Source organism: Balaenoptera borealis (genome assembly GCF_965194805.1).
Source record: "Balaenoptera borealis genome assembly, chromosome: 2".
In the NCBI taxonomy this organism is placed as follows: domain Eukaryota; kingdom Metazoa; phylum Chordata; class Mammalia; order Artiodactyla; family Balaenopteridae; genus Balaenoptera; species Balaenoptera borealis.
Genome location: NC_138867.1, coordinates 94,539,251 through 94,546,159, shown reverse-complemented (window position 1 = coordinate 94,546,159; position 6,909 = coordinate 94,539,251). Strand labels below are relative to the sequence as shown.

The 6,909-nt window shown below is 38.7% G+C and overlaps 1 protein-coding gene across 2 annotated transcripts in view; it reads right to left on the bottom strand.

Annotated features, from left to right (window-relative positions):
• Positions 1-1,948: 1,948 nt before the first annotated feature.
• The window catches only part of YTHDC2 (YTH N6-methyladenosine RNA binding protein C2), an 83,391-nt gene continuing 78,430 nt past the window's right edge, over positions 1,949-6,909 (bottom strand). For both annotated transcript variants that reach the window (XR_014239172.1, XM_082375159.1), the window contains one exon: positions 1,949-2,547. The gene's annotated coding sequence lies outside the window, so the exon portion shown is untranslated. The remainder of the gene's footprint in view (positions 2,548-6,909) is intronic.

Sequence of the window (6,909 nt, the reverse complement as noted above, 5' to 3'; positions counted from 1 at the left end):
AACTCTTGTCACAATGGACAACTTATTCCTTTATATGTTGCACAAAAGTGCCTTTCCCCACAAAAGTCTCTACCTGAACATTTCCGATTCTGCCTGCCACTTTTACCCATTGCAATGTCCAATGTAAATGCCTTCTCTTCCATGAAGCCTTTATCATTGTTTTCTCCAGTCAAAATTAACCTTTCCCTACTTTGCATTTCTATTTTTCCATCTGCCCTTTACCCTCATTCATTAATTATTATTCAGCATCTACTATATGCCAAGCACTATTCTAAGGATTATGGATACAGTACTTTAAAGGGCACAATTATTGCTCTATGAGCTCATATTCAAGTGGATGATACAAAGTAACAAACAAAAATAATTGAATTTCAAGTACAGTTTGGTGCTATAAAGAAAAATTAAACTAGGTAAAGAGTTAGATGAATAGAATGACCGTATGGAAAGGGTTGAGGAAGACCCCTCTGACTAAGTGACATTTGAGCAGAGACCCACGTAGTGAGGGAGTGATCATGGTAAAATGAGGGAAGAGCCTCCCAAGCAAAGAGAACAGGTGCAAAGGCCCCACGGCAGGAATTAAATGCTTAGCATACTTAAGGAACAGCAGGAAGGCTAGCCTGGCCTAGAATGTTGGGGAGGGGGACAGTGGAAGGAGACGAAGTTTAGAAAGATAGAGGCCAGGTCAAGTACAGCCTTGTAGGCGGTAATAAGTACTTTAGTAACAAAGACTGCATCTCCAGCTGCACCAGACATCTCATCATCCTTTTCTTTGGTGAACTCTCACCCTCCCCCATAGGGTTCTGTCAAATCTCCGTCACAACACCTTGCCAGTTCCCCTGCTGCAAAGTACATGACCCAGGTCAGGTCCAGCACTATCCCCTCTCTTCCAGTCCCCAGAGAGTAGATGGTCATGTGACTCAAGCAAGGTCAAAAGTTTTAACAATTGCATTGCTACCTTGTGCCAGGGGCTATCTGCATTCCTTTTACCACCAGTGAGGAGAGTCCTCATTGTCAACCAAATGGTGCATAATCCAGATCCAACATCTTCTGCCAGCATCTACATTTTTGGATCACTCCTGGCACCAAATGTCACAGGTTGGACCTGGACCCAACTCTGAGAAGAATTATGGCATGTAGGAGTGTCCTTGTGATAAATACCTGAAAAGGGGAAGCAAAGAAGCAGAGTTGGGCAGAGGGAGAAGATGAGCCACAGTGCAATCTCAGTGGAGGTCTCAGCCCTCTCTACAGAAAGTCTTGAAGCTGGAATGACCCTTCAGAGTTGTCTCAAGTTGGGACAAGAGGCCTAAACATTTATACCCCAAACATCAATCAGTCACTGGGGATGGGCCACTCTGGAAAGCAGGCATGGCTTGGGCAAGGCAGTTCTCTTCAACTGAGGCAGTACCCACAAGGGGCTGACATCTGAGGGCTTTCTGCCAGCAGCCCACCCAGAAAGGGGACCTGTTTCCTTCCTAAACAGGTATCTGGGTAACATACCAGGGTGCCTACATAGAAACTATGACTAGCAGTAAATAATGGATTTTTATGATAGTGTTTTAAAACACACATACCAATACATACACAATAAAAAATGTCAATGTTCAACTATTATGTTAATGCCTAAAAAGTTTCAGCTATAAAGCCCTCAATTCAGCCTAGAGGGTTGTGATGAGGATAATACATAATGAGAAACTGAAGTGCCTCATGTTGTCAGGGAGGGGAAAATTTCCCCTTACCCCTCTTGGTTCTTTTGGCTGGTCTAATAATTAAGCTGACACAAGGCAGATTCACAGGAGGAAAAAAAAAAAATTTAATTTTATATTTAGGGTGGTCCCATAGATATAGGATCCATAAAAGTGACAAAAGCAGGCAGCTTTTACACCTTTTAGACAAAGAAACAGTAAATTCGTGAAGAAATGACAAGACAAAGGGGTTTGGGCTTTGACACTTTACTGACACAATATTATTAGCTTCATTGGAAAGAGGTATGAACAGTGAGCACTTTAGTTCCTGTCTTGGCTAGAGTGTGGCTGAGGATATTACCAAAGTCAGAAAGGACTGGAGGAAAAAGAGAACAAGGAAGTAGAGGGGAAAATAGCACATCTTTTGGAGATATAGGCACTTCAAGAATTTAGGTGGGAAAAGGGGAATTCCCTGGCAGTCCAGTGGTTAGGACTTGGTGCTTTCACTGCCCTGAGCCCGGGTTCCATCCCTGGTTGGGGAATTATTTAGATCTTGCAAGCTACACAGTCTTGGCCAAAAAAAAAAAAAAAAAAAGAATTTTGGAGAAAGAAATATGGAAGGGTTATACTCTAGAGAGGTGGGTCCTGAGCACACGCCATGGCTCTTCTTCATGCCTTTGTTTAGTGGTCCGTACACAAGGGCTGCTGCAGAGAATCTGTATAGCCACTTTGCCCAAGTGGTCTCCCCATTTGACTTGGGTTTTCTCTCTCTTCATGTCTGAGGACTCCAAACACCAGTATTTATAATATGTTCTTTATGTGTCATCAATACTCCGTATCCACACATTTATAGTGTTACCTTTGGCTGTGGAGAGAACATAAAGCACATAACTGTAAGGTACGTGAAGGGGTTAGGGAAGGTTAGTTACAAGGAAGGCTCTGGGCAAGCTCCCTCCTTAAACAAAGCCTCTCAGCATTACTAGGACCCCTTCTGCCTCAGGGGAGAAGGACCGGCTTTTAAGTCATGATTGTAACTGAAATATAGAAATGTCTCAGAGCCAAAGAATCCAAGTCCACAACCAGTATCACCCTAGTCCCTCAGCAGCCAGAGGCATATCCTTAAAGTATGTTATGACTGAAGAAGAGCCCCAGCTCCAAGTGTTCCTCCCCATCAGGGCATCCTTTTGACTTTTCCAAAGTCCTGTTTTCAGTCAAAGCTCTCCCTTAACCTTTGGGCATTAGGTTCTTCATCTGTTAAAAAAAAAAATCATGCACTTTGTGATTTCTTAAATTCCTTCCAACCCTAAAATGTTCTTAAGAACGTGCCATTTAAATCACTGCACTTTTTCATTCACGTCTGTAAAGTTCACGATTGAAGTTTGAAAGCACCATGCAACACCACCATCTAGTGGAAAAAAGGAAATAATACTAGGGATAATTAATACAAACAAAATGAAATTTCACAAGGAGAAAGTAATTATGTAGAACATTCCAGGTAGTATTTCTTTTTTTTTGTTTTAATTAATTTATTTATTTTTGGCTGCATTGGGTCTTCGTTGCTGTGCACGGGCTTTAGTTGCAGAGAGCGGGGGCTACTCTTAATTGCGGTTGGGCGGGCTTCTCATTGCGGTGGCTTCTCTTGTTGCGGAGCACAGGCTCTAGAGCGCAGGCTCAGTAGTTGTGGCGCACGGGCTTAGTTGCTCCGCGGCATGTGGGATCTTCCCGGACCAAGGGCTCTAACCGGTGTCCCCTGCATTGGCAGGCGGATTCTTAACCACTGTGCTACCAGGGAAGCTCCTGTATTTCTTAACTTTTTATACATTGTGGGCCTCTTGGAGGTTCCCCCCAAAATGAAAAAGTCATATATACCTAAATTCTGCATACAATTTCAGGGAACATATGGCCCTGTCCGGGCCTCTCCAATCATGCATGGGCCACAGTTTAAGAACCTCCACTGTTTACATTATTTCAATCATTGGGAAAATAAAAAATGATACTATAATCATCAGGAATCAGTAGATGCTATAACAGATCTATGTCTCCCTTAAAAAAAAAATCTAACCATAATTCAAACCTCTTTGTTCTTGGGAGGGATACATCATTGTATTAGGGTGGTTGGGAGGCAGGGTCCCACCTTCCATGGCAGAAGAGGCCAGATTCTTCTGCTTCCTACTCTTTGACAGGAAGGTTACCCACTTGGCCCATCATTTGCTCCCACCAATTTTGATTCTTGAGAGGGTGGGGGAAAGATACAGGGGAGACTGGAAAAGTCATTGAAGAAAGAAGTGGGAATCTAGCATTGTCAGTGTCCAGTGGCAGCAAAGCCAGTGGTAAGATCCTGGACTGACCTTTCCTTGGCTCAAACTCCATCTACCCACTCCCCTGCCCATTTCCATATCTTTAATCCCATCAGTTCTCTAAACTGTTTTGACATCCTTCCAATAAATTCCTTTACAGCTTAAGTCAGAATATGTGGCTTACAATTAAGTTACACCAAACTTTTTGATTGATACACACACCAGATTCTTAGGGGTGACCCAAAAGTTAACCTTCATTCAATACAACATATTTTATCATTTACTTACCAGCACTTCTACTTAAAACAAAAGACAAAACTAAAATTTCCAGAAGCCACATCTCTAAAGATGATCAAGTATTGACAGTGCATTACAGCAGTATAGGTCAGTCTTGTATGCACACTTCTCTTAACTGATGACCCTATGTTTTGCTGTTTATACAAGAAGTCATTTCTTATTTTGTTATTTTCCCGTATGTTTCACACCAGAATTTGTTTAGTACAATCTCAAATACACTTTGGAACAAGATAAAGGATTCTATATATTTATATATTCACATAAGTGTTTCTGATGGTTAACTAGGATGAATTAAGAGTAGATGAAACATATTCTGAGAAAAATTAATTGTAACTATAGAATCGTTTTTTAAGAAACTGCCACATGAAAGGGAAAGAACCACCAACAGGTTTGTGTGTGTTTTTCAAATCCAAACAGAATAGGCCTAATTTTTAAAAAGATTATTTTCCTGATATAAAAATAAAATTTTTGGTTCACTAAACTTATTGTGATAATCACTTCAAGATGTATGTAAGTCAAATCATTATGCTGTACACCTTAAACTTATACAGTGCTATATGTCGATTACATCTCAATAAAACTGGAACAATAAATAAATAAAATTTAAAAAATTTATGCAGGTATAGCTAAGACCATCTCCATACCCAAATCATTCTGTTTAAGGAACTATATCCTCCACTTGTAGCTAAGTATACCTTGAAATACACAGTAGAATTGTTCATACCCTCTCATCTAGTAATACTACTCCTGGGTATCTGTCCTAATGAAATTATTTAAAATAAGAAAATATTTGCAATAATACTATTCACAATAGGGAAAAATAAATGAAATAATTTTATTCTAAAAAATGAAATGTATTGAATATTATATAGCCATTACTATGAATGAATCAGAAGTCTGCAATACCATGGGGGAAAATCATCATATATTTTTAAGTGAAATAAATAAAATATTATACTGTACTATAAAAGAGACTAGGTAAAATTCATATTCAATAATGACTTTTTCTCATTGCTATTTTCTTTATTGATCTTAGTAATTTCTTAGCAAATATTTATTAAATGCATACTAAACACTGGGCAAGAAACTCAGCATATAAAATTGAAAGATTCCCCACCTCCAAGGAATGTCTGTGGACAGAGAAGAAGAAGGCAGACATGAAAATAATGAATCATAAAGCAATTAAAGTATCTGATAATTACTATAATTAAAATATGCAAAACAGTGAGGAAAAATTATGTCAATACCTAGGACTGGAATGTGGTAAGTGTATGTTTAACTTTTTAAGAAAATGCCGAACTATTTTCTAAAGTGGTTGTTATCATTTTACATTGGACGGAGAAATCCAATTTCTCCCTGTCCTTGCCAACATTTGCATGGCCAGTCTTTATCAGTTTAGCCATTCTACTAGATACATAATCGTATCTCCTTGCGGTTTTAACTTCCTAATGACTAATGGTATTGTGCATTTTTTCATGTGCTTATTTGCCTTCTCTGTATCTTCTTTGGTGAACTACCTGTTGAAACTGCCCAATTTCTAAATTGGGTTGTTTTTTCTATTATAGAGTTTGGAGAATTTAAGTGTTCTGGATACCAGTCCTTTATTAAATGTATGTCTTCCAAATGTTTTCTCGTGGTCTACAGCTTGTGTTTTCATTCTCTTAATAGTGTCTTTTAAAGAAGAGAAGTTTTAAATTTTGAGGAAGCCAAATTTATCCTTTTGTTCTTTTAGAGATAGTGGATCTAAAAATTCTGGAAAACCAAGAAAGATTTTCTCCTGTTTTCTTCTACAAGTTCTATAGTTTTAGCTCTTATATTTTAAACTTATGATCCATTAGGAGTTAATTTTTATATATTATGTGAAGTATGGATCTAAGCTCATTATTTGTATATGGACACCCAATTGTTCCATCACATTTATTGAAAGGGGTATACTTTCTCCACCATATTGCCTTTGTGCCCTTGTTTTTATTTATTTATTTATTTTAACATCTTTATTGGAGTATAATTGCTTCACAATGGTGTGTTAGTTTCTGTTTTATAAGAAAGTGATTCAACTATACATATACATACATCTCCATATCTCTTCCATCTTGTATTTCCCTCCCACCCGCCCTATCCCACCTCTCTAGGTGGTCACAAAGCACCAAGCTGATCTCCCTGTGCTATGCAGCTGCTTCCCACTATATATCTATTTTGCATTTGGTAGTATATATAAGTCCATGCCACTCTCTCACTTCGTCCCAGCTTACCTTTCCCCCTCCCGGTGTCCTCAAGTCCATTCTCTACGTCTGCGTATTTATTCCTGTCCTGCCCCTGGGTTCTTCAGAACTTTTTTTTTTTTTTTTTAACATTCCATATATATGTGTCAGCATATAGTATTTGTTTTTCTCTTTCTGACTTACTTCACTCTGTATGACAGACTCTAGGTCCATCCACCTCAATACAAATAACTCAATTTCATTTCTTTTTATGGCTCAGTAATATTTCATGGTGTATATGTGCCACATCTTCTTTATCCATTCATCTGTCGATGGACACTTAGGTTGTTTCCATGTCCTGGCTATTGTAAATAGAGCTGCAATGAACATTGTGGTACATGACTCTTTTTGAATTATGGTTTTCTCAGGGTA